A 16556-nucleotide genomic window follows, 5' to 3' on the forward strand; every position below is an offset into this window, starting at 1 on the left:
TGTCTATGAGATAGATACATTTAGTATACACACACATTTTTTAACAAATGGGCATTACAAGTCATGTGATTTTTTAAACTCTACTTTCTTATATCTCAAGCAACCTCTTCACATACAGAAAGCCTAGATAAAGCAAAAGTTTTCTCTTAAAAGGCTGGAGGGAGGGAGGGAGTTGAGAGCAGCTTTTTCTTTTATATACACAGGCCTTCTAAAATCGGCCAGTAAGTCTTCCCAAAGGGTGGTGAGCATTTCTTATTCCACAAGTTATTTCTTCTGCTTCTCTCTTCCAGTATCAAGCAGGATCTGGTAGAAGGAAGACTAATAGCCCAGTGGCCCCCTAGGTGTTTCATCAGACCAGGACTCCGCTCGCCGTCCAGCCCCTTAAGACCTTCGTCTGTCGTTTTCAGACGAGGTGGCATTTCCTGGGGTTGGGACAGAGCAGTCACCCCAGGCCCCAGGTCTGCACCGCTCCGCGGCCTGAAAGGAATAGCCGAGCTCTCCACGGAGACGGGCATTCTGGACCCTCGAGTTCCCTCCGCTGCTGCGTGTGGGAAGCGGCCATGCGGAGCCTGGCGTCCAGGCTTGCAGAGGGCCCCACCGACATCAGGGCATCGTGGGGGGAGGGGCAGGGTTCCGTTGCCCCCCGGGGCCTGACCCGGCCAGTGGGTGGTAGTGGCCAGGACTCTGGGTCTCCGCAGGGCAGGACTACAGACTGCCCCCGGCCCCCGGCTCAGCCGCCCGCCCAGGGCGAGGCCACCGAGGGAAACACAGGCTGCGCCCCACTTTTCCCGTGCTATCGGCGGGCTCGGTAGGTTTCTTTTTAAGGCTCAAAAAAGTTTCTTTCCCAGAAAATTATCCTTATCGAATAGGCAATCGAAATAATATTTTCCAGATTCATGTCGTGTTTTCTCAAGGGTTTGGATAATGATGTGTAGAAAAGAACATTTTAAGAATTTAACTGATAAATAGGCTCTCTGGTAATGTCAATGTACTTCACAATTAATTTCATTAAAATTAGGCCAGAATAGTAAGTTTTATTCAAATTAATATGTGATGAATGCCCACTGCTAAATTTGACTGAAGAAAAAAAATGTGATGAGTGATTAAAAATAATTTGAAAAATTATGTGTAATTATCAGTGGGTATAATGCCATTAATGGAAATTAAGGAAATGAAGGCAAAACTATTACCCAAAATCTTATTTCCCCTACTGCCACATTACCAATTTATGGGACTCTACAATTTTGCTTTGCCATTGGTTCTAAATTTTAAGTTTTATCACACATCTTCAATGATACTTTTAATGTTTTCATATTTAATAGATGTAAAAATGTACTATATATTTTCGTTTATTGAGCGGCTGTAATATGCAAGGTGCTGAGGATATGAAAGTTACAAACTATTCTCAAGAAACTTTTCATATCCTTTGTTCTTGTTTACTCTAAATCTAATTTTTTTCTTTAAAAATCCCTGCAAATATTTTACCTCCGTTACAAAAATAATCATTTTATTTTGAGATCATTGTGGATTCACATGAATTTGTAAGAAGTAATACAGAGATCCAGTATACTTTACTCAGCTTCTCACAACAAAAAATGGTTTGTAATTTGCATTTCACTGACGGCTAATGGTGTTGAACATCTTTTCATATGCTTATTTGTTATCTGTGTATCACCTTCAGTGAAATCTCTTATGACATTTGCCTATTTTCTAATGGATTTTTCCATTTTACTGTTTTTTAAGAGTTTTTTTTATATATTCTAGATACTACTCATTTGCTGAATATGTGACTTGCAGATATTTTCTTCTAGTCTCAAACTTGTTTTTTCATCTCCCTAATAGGGTCCTATGCAGAGCAAAGGGTTTAATTTTTTAAGTTAGATTTATGAATTTTTCCATTATGGGGTGTGCTTTTGGTATGAAGTCTGAGAACGCTTTGTCTAGTTTCTGATCCCAAAGGGTTTCCTCCTACGATTTTTTTTCAAAGAAGTTTTACAGTTCTATAATTTATAATTACGATTTTAACCCATTTTTAACTAAAAATGGGTTGAGCTTCTTCTTTTGCTTTGTGGATGTCAAATTGTTCCAGCACCATTCACCATTTGTTAAAAAGTCTGTCTTTCCTCCATTGAATTGCTTTTGTGTCTTTCTCAAAAGTTAAGGTGTGGGCATATTTGGGGGGTTTTAATCTGGATTCTCTATTCTGTGACGTTGTTCTGTATTCCTATCCCTCCCCAAACACCACAAAGTCTTCTTTACTGTACCTATATAATAAATCTTAAGATCAAGCAAACTGATTCCTCTCATTTTACTCTTATTGTTCAAAATTGTTTCAGCTAGTATACTTCTTTTGTCTCTTCATATACGTTGTGGATTATCTTGTCTATATATACAAAATGAATATTGCAAGGATTTTGATAGGAATTGTGTTAAACCTGATATCAATTTGGGGATAATTGGCTTCTACTATGTTGAATCTTCCAATGCATGAATGTAGTATGTCTCTTCATTTATTTAGATCTTTGATTTCTATCTGCAGCACTTTGTAGTTTGAGTATAGGAGTATATTATGTGTTGTTAGGTTTTTTCTAAGTATATTTTGTTCAGCTCTATGAATGGTAATGGATTTTAAAGTGTGGTGTCCATGTGTTCATTGTTAGTATCTAGAAATCCAACTGATTTTTGTATGCTTATCTTGTATTCTTCAATTCGACTAAAGCCACTTATTAGCTCTAGGAGGGTGTTTTGGGTAGGTTTCTTGATTTGCTTCATAGCAAAATCATGTCATCTGCAAGTGGGGATAGTTTTTTTTTTTTTCTACTATAATCTGTATATCTTTTATTGTATATTCATGTCTTACTACATGTACTTGAATTTCCTACACTGTGCTTAATGGGTGTTTGGGAGAATGCACATCCTTGCCTTGTTCTTGTCCTTAGGGAGAAGACATTCCGTGTTTCGCTATTTAGTATAACGTTACTATAGGTTTTTATAGATTCTTCTTGTCAAGTTGAGGTGCTTCTACTCTATGGTCTGAGAGTTTTTAATCATGAATGGGCATTGAATTCTGCAAAATGCTTTTGTATATCAATTGATATTATTATGTAGGTTGTTTTCTTTAACCTGTGTGATGGTTTGAAGTTGTATGGACCCCAGAAAAGATCGTGTTCTTAAAGCTAATCCATTTGTGTGGGTGTGGACCTGTTGCGGTTGGGACCTCTTGATTAGGTTATTTCAGTTGAGGTGTGTACTAGGTGAGCCTTAATCCTCTTACTGGAGTCCTTTATAAGAGATGAAATTCAGAAAAGCCCACAGAGAAGCTAAAAGAGAGAAAGACAGAAAAGCTGAGAAGCAGAGAGAAACCACAGAAACAGAGAGGAAGCCACTGAAGCCCGAAGCTGGAAGCACTGAAACCCAGGAGGGACGGGAGAGACCAGCAGGCATTGCAATGTGATTGTAGGATTGCCAGTAGCCTGTCTCCAGGGAGAAAGCTTCACTTGCTGCTGCCTTGATTTGGGCAGCCTTAGAACTATAAGCTAGTAAGTTAATAGACCCCCATTGTGAAAACTAAACCATTTCTGAAATATTGCATTTTGGCAATGTTAGCAAACTAAAACGGCCTGTTAATATGATAGGTTACACTCTTTGATTTTCAAATATTGATTCAGCCTTACATCCCTGGAATAAAAACCACATGGCCAAGGTGTATTCTGTTTACTAATATTAAACATTTTTGGCTTTGTGAAGGAATGCATTTCTTTGGTAATGTCTTTGCCTGGTTTTGGTTGCCAGATAATACTAACTTCATAAAATGAATTTAATTGGGCACTAGTACCTTTTCTGTTTTCTCTAAGAGATTGTGTAGAATTGGTGCTAGTTATTCTTTAAACACCTGTTAGAATTTTCCAGTGAAACCATCTAGGCCTGGGGAATGCATTTTTGGCAGTTTATAAAAAATTACAAATTCATTTTTTAATTGTTATAGGACTATTAAATGTGCTGTTTATAGTTTCCAAGTGTTTGGAGGTTTTTCCTGTTAACTTTGTTTCTTTAACTTCTGGTTGATTTTGTTGTGGTCAGAGAACATAATGTTTATTAATTCAATTCATTCAAATTTGCTTAGCTTGTTTTGTGGTCCAGGATGTACCCTCTCTTGCCTGTGATCCCTGGGCACTTGAAAAGAATATACACTCTGCTATACTGTTTGGAAGCATATTTTATAAATGTTGATTTGATCCTGTTGGTTAATAGTGTTTTTGATTACTTTTCATCATTGCTGATTTTCCGTGTACTTATTCTATCCATTGTTGAGATAGGAATGTTGAAATCTCCAATAATTTCTGTATTTCTTTTTCCGTTTCCATCAGTTATTGTGCCATGTATTTTGAAGCTCTGTTGATTGATGTACACACACTTAAGATTCCTATGTCTAGTGAGTGGTTTGATTCTTTTATTGTTGTAGAATATCCATCTCCATCTGTAGCATTTTCTATGCTCTGAAGTCTACTTTATCTGATATTAATAAAGCCAGCCCTCCTATCTTTTGAGCGATTTTTTCATGCATATAATTTCCCATCCTTCTACTTTTAATCTATTGATATTATATATGAAGTAATTTTTTGTAGATAATATATAGTTGCATCATATTTCTGAATCCATGCTGGGAATCTGTTATTTAATTGGTTTATTTAGAGACCATTTATACTGAGCATGATTATTGAAATATTAGGACTTCTTTTTGCTTTATGATTGATGCTTCTGTCTTTATTTTTGTTTTTTCTTTGTTTTCTTTGGGTTTGCTTTCTATAGGTTATTTGAACATTGCTTTTTTTAATTTTTGGAATTCCATTTGAATTTATCTATGCTGTTTTTTCAGTGTATCACTTTGAATAGCTATTGAAATAATTGTGATTTTTTTGGTCCTTCATTCTACTATAGCATGTTTTATTTCGATTGATTTTTGTATGTTGGACCACCCAATGTTGGACCATTGCTGACATAAATCCCATGTGGTCAATGTACAATACCTTGAATATGCTGTTGGATTCAGTTTGCTCATATTTTGTTGAGGATTTGTTGCATCTGTATTCATAAGGGAAATGGGTCTTTCATTTTCTTTCCTTGTGATGTCTTTACCAGACTGGTATCAGGATAATGCTGGCTTCATACAATGAATTAGGAAGCGTTCCCTGTTTCTGAATTCTTTGGAAGAGTTTGAAAAGGATTGATGTTAATTCTTATTTAAATTCATGTAGAATTCACCAGTGAAACCATCTGTTCCTAGACTTTTTTATTTGTTGGAAGGGTTTTGATTATTGAGTCAATCTCTGTACTTGTCATAGGTTTTATTGAGGTTTTCTATTACTTCTTGAGTCACTTTAGGTAATTTGCATATTTCTTGGAATTTTTCCATTTATTTGCATTATCTGATTTGTTGGTGTATAATTGATCATAGTATTCTTTTAGAATCCTTTTAATTTCTGTTGTCACCATTTCAATTTTTTATTTAAGTTATTTGCACCATTATCATTTTTTTCTTTCTCAGTCTAGCTGAAAGTTTGTCAATTTTATTGGTTATTTTCAAAGAACCAACTTTTTGTTTTATTTATTTTCTTAATTATTTTCTAGTCTTCATTTCTCTGGGTTACTTATTGGCCTTTTACTGACTTTGGATTTGTTTGCTCTTCTGTTTGGATTTTATTTGCTCTTCTCTTCAAAATGTGAAGTCAGGTTAATTAATTTTAGATCTTTCTTCTCTCCTAATATATACATTCATAGATATGAATTTTCCTCTAAGCAACACCTTTGCTTCATGTCATAAGTGCTGATATGTGGTGTCCTTGGTTTCATTTACCTACTAAGTATTTTCTAATTTCCCCTTGAATTTCTTCTTTAAATTCAAATTTACTCTTAAACTCTTGTTTAAGAGTCTGATATTTAATTTCCACATATTTGTAAATTTTCCAGTTGTCCATCTGTTATTGATTTCCATTGTAGTCAGAAATGTTACTTTGTATGGTTCCAATATTTTAAAATGTATTGAGATTTTGCTTGTGTCCTAAAGTGTGATCTATTCTGGAGAATGATCCATGTGCAGTTGAAAAGACTATGTTTTCTGCTACTGTTTGATGAAATGTTCTCCTTATGTCTGTTAGATCTAGTTGGTTTATAGGATTGTTCAGGTCCTTTGTTTCCTTGTTGATCTTCTGTCTAGATGTTCTATCGAATATTGAGAGTGATATATTGAAATCTCCAATTATTATTGTAGAATTTTCTGTTTCTCCCTTCACTTCTATCAATGTTTGCTTCCCATATTTTGGAACTCTATTGTTAGATGTCTATATATTTATAATTGCTAAATTGTCTTGTTAATTTGACCCTTTTCTCAATAGATAATGCCCTTGTCTCTTGTAATAGTTTTTTACTTAAAGTCTGTTTTGTCTAATATTAATGCAGCTACCCCAGCTCTCTTTTAGTTATTAGTTGCATGTAATAGTTTTTTCACTCTTTCACTCTCAGCTTCTTGGTTTTTCAGTTGAGTTGTGGGGAGTTGTACTAGCTGGAAAAATTATCTCCAGAATCTTTCATGTGCCTTTTATTAGTTTGGATACAATTAATTACAATATATTGTTTAAAGATGTGAAGTTGAGAATTCTGGTTGCTTATAGATTTCAATACATTAGCTTCTAGGCTGAAATTTATTATGAAATCAAAGAAAAATAAAAGATAATGTATTTGGATCATCAAACTGTGAGGTAGAGATATCCTATTATCCCATGGACACTGGTGTGAGATTTCCAAGATTACTCTTTCCAGTTGGAAAATAAAATATATGGCTAAAATAGGAATTGTAGTAGAGATCAGTTATCATAGGAATGTCCTTATAAAATATCTGTATTGGGACTGGAAATCGAGATAGTTTACCAACTTGGTTCAAATTAAAAACAGTTCATGTATTTGTAAATTTTGCTCTACAGCCATTCTTGTTATTTAAAGAAAATAGTCTTTTTCTTAAATAGGGAACTGCCAAATCTTAATGCCATATGTATGCATAATTAGTAAATGTTAATCGTAAATTTTAATATGTTGAGGCATAGGATTGTCTGTATTAATGAATTTGCTAAATAGCCAAATCTTCTCTGAAACAAATGAAATTATTACTATTTTCTTGCATGGATGTACCATTAAACTACAATAAGAGATTGTACTTTAATAGATTTAGAGATTATGCTTTATTAAATAAATTATGACATTTTAACAATGTCATTGATTTTAGTACATGTGATAACTTTTAACTGTCTGACAATATATAAAGAGAGGTAATGATTCCAAAATCTCTTTACTGTAAATTTATGCTTCAGAAAGCAAGTTTGATAGGAAAATTAAGCATCACTTGTAAACTAACACCTGTTCAAATATTCCTAATGAGAAAATAATGGCATCTAAAATCAAGGGGTTTGTTGTAAGATTAATATGAATAAGTGAACTGAAAAAATTAAAATATTTTGTCAATTTACCTTAAACTATATTTTAAATAAGCCTAGATATCATAAAAACTAAATAGTATGTATTTGAAACAATATTTCTCGTGATAAACTAAATATATAGCCTGCTGTTTGCATTCTAACTCCTTATAGTGGAAAATAGCTGCAAGATAAGTTAATTTCCATGCTAACCCAAAGTTGGCAGGCTCCCTCAATCAGAATTGACAAGGAATCTAAATCAGAGCTTCAATTACAGCACATTTGCTTTATTTAAAGTTCAAGATGCATGAATGGAAATATACCTCATATATTTTGCATCACATACTGTTATACTATAAATCACTCTCTGTAGTCAAGGATACTTTTGCTGTTGTTAACAAAATGGAAATAGAGATAATATATAAACACACCCAAATAGAATTACCTAATTGTCTTTGTGGAAGATGCCTATAGATTTTTGAGCCTTGGATTTGTTGTTGGAAGCATTTAGAATAGCTTCCCAAATTTCTCAGCCTCAATCTTACGCTACAAGCACAGTTCTACTTGACTTAGAGTTCATATTCTTGGAATACAGGACAACAGAGGAGGGAAGATCTCTTTAGGACAAACATCCTTTAACTGTATACTGAGGGGGTGAGGATGTTACATTCATGATATATGTGAAAATGGGACTGAAAGAACAGAGGGGAATTATTCTGTTCAGGGACCCTTGAAGCCATGGATAAAGTAGAACTCAGGATAGTAATGCATCTTTTGCCCTGCCTGTCTTAATGTACAAACTTTGAGCTCCAATAGCAAGAATAATTATGACTGTATCTTGCAGTACAACTTTTACGAACACTCTTGTGACACTTTGACAGAAATAATGCTGCTGTAAGATACAGATAACAATTGTCCTAAGTTTTGGAGTTAGTCAGTCTGTCCCTCATTTTTCCACAAACCTTGACATCATCGGTAATGAGGGCCATCTATGGCTCAGAAGAGCAACCAAAAATATTTGGAGAGAGCTTTGAGGGGATGTGAAGTTTCCCTGTCATGAAAGTGGGAAGACATTTTTGTAAGCTATACATTCCAAACACATTCAGCTTCTGATTACCTTCCTTTAGACCAGAGTTTTCCGATGGGTATAATGCAAGTCACATATGTAATTTTAGGTTTACTAGTAGTTATATTACAAAGTAAAGGGAAACAGACGAACTTAATTTTAATACACTGCATTTAACTCAAAATATCCTAAGTATTATAACTTTAATATACAATCAATTTAAAGAAATAATCCATGAAAGATTTGAAATCTGGTGTGTATTTGACGTCTAGAGCACATCTCAATCCAGGCTGTCCACATTTCATGTACTCTGTAAGCACAGTGAACTAGGAACTCTGGGCAGCACTGCTCTAAACAATGGCACTTTTATTGCTGAAAGAAACTGTATTAATATTTCTCAGATATCCTTGGTTTATGCCATTTATCTTCATTGTCAGTATAGATCATCACCTTCAATGGGCAGAAGCTTTAACCAATGATTCAAACAAGTCCTTTCGTTGTTACATTACAATTAAAATGAAGAATAAAGTAATTGGCAATTCTTTCATCTTTCCTGTGTTTGTTTCTAGCCATATACCTGTACATTTAAATTCAACCACGTAGCTGTGTTTGCTTAACTTTATAAAGCAGAGTTACATTTCAGGCATATGAAGGAAAGTCTTCCCAGGGGAGGTTTTCATGCTCTGTAGGAAAAGAGAAAGATATCATGAATGTATTTAAATAAAAATAAATTCTATTTAATATATAAGCAAAATTTTTCTTCAAGATTTGGCTCCAAAAAATAGGACAAACTATATTGCTTATCAAAGCACTTTCTTTTTCTGACTTCATCACTTAATAAATGATAGGAAATAGCTTAGGAAAAGAATACAGAGTTTATTACTTCCTCTTTCCACCACTTATTATGTTGGTAAAAATTAAATTAGAACAGCATTGAAAAGACACTCTAAGAAATATACTTTTAAAATCATATTTCTTTGAATTTTGATCTCTCAGTTTTAGGAAAAATTATTGCTGAAGCATGCCAAATGAGGGAAATTTGGTTACTGGTTCGCTGCATTAACCGTAAAGTTTATTCTTACAGAATGCATTTTCAGATATTGACAAATATAATGTCTCTGAACTTTACTTAGCCAATCACTCTTTTACAGGCAATGCCTAAATTCTAAACAGTCATAATTAAATAAATTACATCACACTAGTCAAACACTGGGGGAAAAATACTTAGTCATTTTTGGTAAGTATCTGTCTTTGTGAATAGAAGAGTGAAAACTGTGTACTTTGATTATTGAGAGAAGAGATGACTCAGTAGAATGAAATTATTGAACTGTAATAGAAGTTCATTTTAGGAACTACATGATGGAGGGAAGTATTTTGGCAAAGCATGAACTAGTGCAGCTGTTTGCAGATCATATGTTCAGTCATTATTAGCAAAGAATTGAGCAGATGAAAAATTTCATGCAATGCTTTTCTCTGAAAGTCAACTGTATCAATGGTGATTCAAGAGGAAAATGAAAATGTGTTGGCTCTTATATAAATGGAAAAATGAATCAGAATTGACCCATTTTACAAACCATTTACCATTCTGAGCTGTATTCCAGTAAGCCTTGTAAGTCTTCAAAAGTCGTTTAAAAGATTTCAGATATTCAAGTTATAGTAACTCCATATTTTTAAATAATGTGTTTATGTCAACAATTATTTATCAATTTTAAATATTATCTATTGGTTTTATTTTGAGGATTTTTCTGTCATTAATGCTGCTCCACAACTTCTCAAACCATTATATTGTTAACTCATATCTATCTCATGACTTTGTCCTGAGGAGGTCTTCTTTTATTTTGTTGTTTTGTTCTACTTATTTATTTTTGTTAGAAGAGCTGTGAGTTTACAGAAATATGATGCATAAAATAAAGGGTTACTATATACTACCTTATTATTAATAACTTGCATTGGTGTATTACATTTGCTACAATTGGTGAAAGTACTTTTTTTTATAATTGTACAACTTACTGTAGTCCATGGTTTAACTCGGGGTTCACTGTGTTGAAGTGAACTGTGTAAGTTCCATGGAATTTTTTTATTTTATTCCAGTAACATTATAAAACCTGAAAGTTCCTTTTTAACACATGCAGATATACAATTCCATGCAATTAATTATATTCACAATTTTGTGCTACCACTGCCATCATCTATTAACAAAATTTTTCCTTCCTATCATATAGAAACCCTGTACTTTGCCTCTGTCCACTGGTAACCTATATTCTAAGTTCGGACTCTATGAGTTTACTTATACTAATTGTTTCTTATCAGTGAGATCACACAGTATTTGTCCTTTCATGTCTGGTTTATTTCACTCAACAGTCCTTCAAGGTTTATCTAGGTTGCCACATGAATCGGAATTTAATTTTTATGGCTGAATAATTTCTCCTTATGTGTATATACCACATTTTGTTTATCTGTTCATCAGTTGATGGACATTTAGGTGGCTTCCATGGTTTTGCAGTTGTAAGCAGTGCTACTATTAACATCAGTTTGCAAATATCTGTTCAAATTCCTGCTTTCAATTCTTTTGGTTATATACTTAGAAGTGGGATTACCAGGTCATATGGTAATAGTTCTATACTTAGCTTTCTGAGGAACTTCTAAACTTGCTTGCACAGTGGCTGCACCATTATACATTCCCATTGGCAATTAATGATTGTTTCTATTTCTCTGCATTCTTTCCAAAACTTGTTATTTAGCATTTTTAAAAGACTCCATTTTAATTGGTGAGAAATGTTGTCTCATATGGTTTTGATAGCTAATAATGTTGAGCATCTTTTTTATATGACTTCTAGCCATATATATATGATATATATATAAATCTTTTTTGGAGAAATATCCATTCAACTTTTTTTCCCATTTTTAATTTTGTTTATCTTAATGTGGTTAAGTTGAGGGATTTCTTTATGTATGCTGGATGTTAAACCTTTATCTTGGATATACGGTTTCCAAATATTTTCACTGTCATGGTTAGGGACAGGTGTCAACTTGGCCAAGTTGTGGTACCTGTTTATCTGATTGGTGAAACGCTGGCCTGTCTGTTGCAATGAGGACATTTCATAGGATTAGGTCATGATCACGTCAGCTACATCCACAGCTGATTCCATTTGTAATCAGCCAAAGGGGAGTGTCTTCTGCAATTAGTGATGCTAAATGTAATCATGGGAAGCCTTTTAAGGAGGACTCAGAGGAGACAGGTTCCATTCCTGCTTTGGCTGGTGAGCCTCTCCTGTGGAGTTCATCCAGGCCATCCATCAGAGTCATCGGCTTTGCAGCCTGCCCTGTGGATTTTGGACTCTGTATTCCTGCGGTCACGTGAGACACTTTTATAAATTTTATATTTGCAAGTGTTCCCTGTTGATTCTGTTTCTCTAGAGAACCCTAACTAATACATTCACCCATGTGTAGGTTGCATTTTAATTTCATGATAAAGTCCTTTGAGGACTTTTGGTTTTAAAATTAAAAATTTTGTTTTTAATTTTGGTGAGGTCCCATTTCTCAGCTTTTTTTCTTTTATTGTTTTTGCTTTGGGTGTAAAATCTAAGAAGCCATTGCCTAACACAGGGTCCTGAAAATGCTTCCCTGCATTTTCTTTTATGAGTTTGGTAGTTCTGGCTCTTCTTTCTAGGTCTTTGATCCATTTTGAGTTGATTTTGTGTAAGATGTGAAGTAGGGGTCTTCCTTCTTTTTTGGGCAAATGAAGATCAAGTTTTCCCAGCACCATTTGTTGAAGATACTGTTCTTTCCCAATTGAGTGATCTTTGCCCCCTTATCAAAAATCAATTGGTCATGGATGTGAGGGGTTGATTACTTAGCTCAGAATTCTACTCCTTCTGTCCCTGTCCCATTACCAGGCTATTTTGGCTACTGTGGCTTTGAAATTAATTTTAAAATTAATTTCTTCTGCTTCAAGATGTCTAATTGCCATTCTATTTCTTTAAAAAAAGAGTTTGATATTTTGATTGGGATTGCTTTGAATCTATAAATTGCTTTTGGTAGGATTGACATCTTAATGATATTTAGTCTTCACAATCTGTGAGCAAAGATTGTCCGTCCAGTTATTTACTTTCTTTTGAATTTCTTTTAGCAGTGTTTCATAGCTTTCTGTGTATAAGCCCTTTATTTCATTGGTTAGATTTATTTCTAAGTATTTGATCCTTTTAGTTCTATTATGAATGGAATGTTTTTCCTTGATTTCATCTTCTGATTATTCATTGCTTACATATTTAAACTCCGTGGAATTTTTGGTGTTGAGCTGTTGCTTCCTACGGACGGAAGCTCGGAGGATATTAAGGGATGACGAGAAAGAGACAGATGGAATCAGGGGGTCTGAAGATCAACAATAACAAACAACAGACTCTCTGCTTTTTACACTGATTATCTAAAAAAAAAAAAAAATTATGTCTTTTCATTAGAACAGGCTAAGAGTCCAAGGAAACGTTGTCATTTTAGACTCGTTAAGTCTTTCTTGATTTTGACCATAATTTCCATTTTTACAAACCCTCAGCAATTATTAGTTCAGGCTTTGTCCTACATTTTTCTCATTTTGTAAAAGTTATTCGCTTCATCTTAGGTTAAAACTTATTCTTTTTTTCCTATTAATAAAAATACATCTTTTATATTTTTCATACTTGTCATTATTTTAAACAAATATTTTACCACATATAATTACCATCAAAATTAAATTTGTTAGAATAATGTTAAATACTTAAAATACTTTAGTTAATGTGTATTTGAAAAATCGATGTATAGTTTTTAACAAGAATTTTCAGTTTTAAAGTACTTAAAATATATATTTTTTTCAAATATGAATAGGAGCTAAACTCATGGCCAGTTTCCAAATTGCTGTTTGTCGAGGATCTAAGTTTACAAAAGGAGATGGGGCTACCATTCGCATTCCTTGTCACAAGATTTTATTTGTAACATTGGTATAAATTTCAGTAGAATAATTACTTAGATTAAACCAAAGTAACTTAAAATACTTTAGTTATTTGAAACATCAATATATAGTTTTTAACAAGAATGTTCAGTTTTAAAGTGTTTAAAATATATTTCTTTTTCAAATATGAATAGGAGCTAAACTCATGGCCAGTTTCCAAATTGCTGTTTGTTGAGGATCTAAATTTACAAAAGGAGATGGGGCTGCCGTTTCCATTTCTTGTCACAAGATTTTATTTGTAGCATTGGTATAAATTTCAGTAGAATAATTATTTAGATTAAACCAAAGTAATTTAACAGAACACTTTGAGTCAAATCCTGAATTGCGCATCCCTTAGGGGACCAACCTCTTACAATTCCATAGGCACCATTAATGAGTACTGACTTTTGTTTGGCATGGCATTGTTCCTATTGAATAGTTTCTGACTCAGATGTATATGAATTTTTACATAAAGGCAGCTCATTAAGAAAAAGCTCAGAAATTAATTTTTCTTTATCTTGCTCTGCTAAAAGTATGGTAAAGAAGCAATTTTTAAAATCTTTTTTAATAATAGAGCAGTTTTTAGGAATTATAATGGTGTGGGCAAGCCAGGTTGTAATGACTCCACAGGTTGAATTACAGCATTAACTTTTATCAAATCAGTTAACATTCTCCATTTTCCTGATTTCTTTTTTATAATAAATACTGGAGAATTCCAGGGACTATGAGATTCTTCTATATGTTACACTTTAAACTGTTCTTGAACTAACTGAGTTAAAGCTTCTAACTTTTCTATAGATAAGGACCACTGCTCAACCCACAGAGGCTCATTTATTTGCCAAGTTAAAGATATGGGTTGGAGTGTTATGTCAGCACTGAGCTCAATTATATATTTGGATAGCTGAGAAAAAGTACATACTGGAGTATGTTTAAGATAAGTGTCTCATATCTGTTTCTTAATTGTTTTCTTACTTTTGCCCAAGTTTGAGGATTAACTTTATTTTCTTCTGGAAACCATGGGCAACAATCCTGTACATGACAAAGAAAAGTTTCTAATTGAGACTGAGAAAATTTTGTGCCTCTAGTGGATGGCATAGATTTATAGAGATTCCTTTCTGCTGAACCTGAATACCCCATGTTTTACACCTAGCTGAAAATATCTCCAATTCACTCCTTACCCTTTTGTAGCTCTTATTAGCTCTTTGTAGTATTTGTAGTGGATGTCCCTGGAGTGTCTCCTCACTTTATGCTTGAAGAGTTCCCCTAGCAGATCCCTGTCTGGGCACCAATTGCCGAGTCCAGCTCAAGCAACTGTCCAAACAGGGTCAGAAAGGGCAGTGGGAGATTGAGAAAAAACACAACACAGAGTTAAGAGAAAGTGGGGTCTAGGTGGTTCATTGCCTGACTGAACACAATGACCAAGTAGAAACAGGAATATCTTCCCCATTTTGTTATGCTCGCTGCAAAGCCTTCATAACCAATTTCCGTTGCTTAAGATTTAAAACATTACGGCCTTAAGGCTGAAACCAATAACAATGCTTCTGTACCAAAGAAAAGAGCCCCAGTGACTCTGAAGTCTTCATTGAGACCCCTGTAGTTTTTAACACACAAACATACTCCTCCAGCCATCTATTATGATTACCTGTTACCCTGATGCTACAGGAAAATGCTTACTTTTACCAATATGGCTTACTTTACCAATATGACTTGAGTCCTTGTCTATATGTCTAGTCCTTGTCCTTGGCTGGACAAACGTCCCTCTAACAGAGACTTTCCTTGGTTCATCAATATTGTTTCAGAGTCTTCTTCTTCATCATTGTACCCCACATTGGGCGCCAGATGTTGCTTCCTATGGAATGGAGCTCGAAGGATATTAAGGAATGACGGACGAGAAAGACAGACAGATGGGATCAGGGGGTCTGAAGATCAGCAATAACAGACAACAGACAACTTTATTCTTCACCAGATCCAGCCTATATATTTCAGGGTGGCAAAAGGCATGCGTGCATCTCCTGAGGAATCAGAGTACTTGTTTTTCAGTGCTCTCTTCCTTCATGCTTAACGTAACCATTTGGGGTAAACATTCTCTTCCTCCCAGACAGCTCTACATAACAATCTCCACAGCTTACTGCCACCACCCTCACCCCAGCTGCTCCCAACAAATTCTGCGGGTCTTGTTTTAACCCTTGCCCCTACACTGATCTTGTACCCCACCACTTTTGCTGAATTCATTTATTAGGTCGAGGATCTGTGTTGTGGGTATTTTAGGATATAAATCATGTCATCTCCATAGGTCATGTCATCTTCAAATAGGGAAAGCTTTACTTCTTCCCTTCCAATTTGGATGCCTTTTATTTATTTTTCATGCATAACTACTGTGGCAGGAGATTCCAGTACAAGGTTGAATAACAGTAATGACAGTCTGCATCCTTGTTTTGTTCCTGATCTAGAGGCAAAACATTCAATCTTTCACCATTAAGTAGGCTGTTAGTTGTGGGTTTTTTCATAGGTGTCCTTTATCATGTTGAGGAAGTTTTACTTTCTATTCCTTTTGTTCTAAGTCATTTTATCCAGAAGTGGTGCTGGATTTTGTCAAATGCCTTTTCTGGGTCAATTGAGATGATAATGTGTTTTTTTCCTTTCATAGCATGAATGTGGCCTATCACATTAAATTGTTTTCTCATATTGAAGGAATCTTGCCCTCTAGGGATAAATCCCACTTGACATCGTGTATAATTCTTTTAATATGCGTTTAGATTCAGTTTGCTACTATTCTGATGAGGAATTTTGCATTTATATTCATATGAGATATTGATCTGTAGATTTCTTTTCTTTTTTATTTTTATCTGGCTTTGCTATAAGGGTGATGCTAGCCCTTATGAATGAATTTGTTAGAGTTACCATCTCTTCCAATTTGTTTGATGAGATTTTCTATTTTTTTTGAGTCAATGTAGGTAGTTGATGTGTTTGTAAGAATTTGTCAATTTCATCTAGGTTACCACTTTATAGGTATATAGTTGCTCTCACTGTATTCTTATAATCCTTTTAATGTTTTTTGTTTTGGGGT

The 16556-nt window shown here is 34.3% G+C and overlaps 1 long non-coding RNA gene across 1 annotated transcript in view; it reads left to right on the top strand.

The window, feature by feature from the left end:
* The first annotated feature begins 662 nt into the window (after positions 1-662).
* LOC143669977 (uncharacterized) overlaps positions 663-16556 on the top strand; it is a 52640-nt gene continuing 36746 nt past the window's right edge. Inside the window, exon 1 of the long non-coding RNA XR_013169172.1 lies at positions 663-808. This is a non-coding gene — a long non-coding RNA (uncharacterized LOC143669977). The remainder of the gene's footprint in view (positions 809-16556) is intronic.

The sequence above is a fragment of the Tamandua tetradactyla genome, chromosome 26 (genome assembly GCF_023851605.1).
Source record: "Tamandua tetradactyla isolate mTamTet1 chromosome 26, mTamTet1.pri, whole genome shotgun sequence".
NCBI lineage: Eukaryota > Metazoa > Chordata > Mammalia > Pilosa > Myrmecophagidae > Tamandua > Tamandua tetradactyla.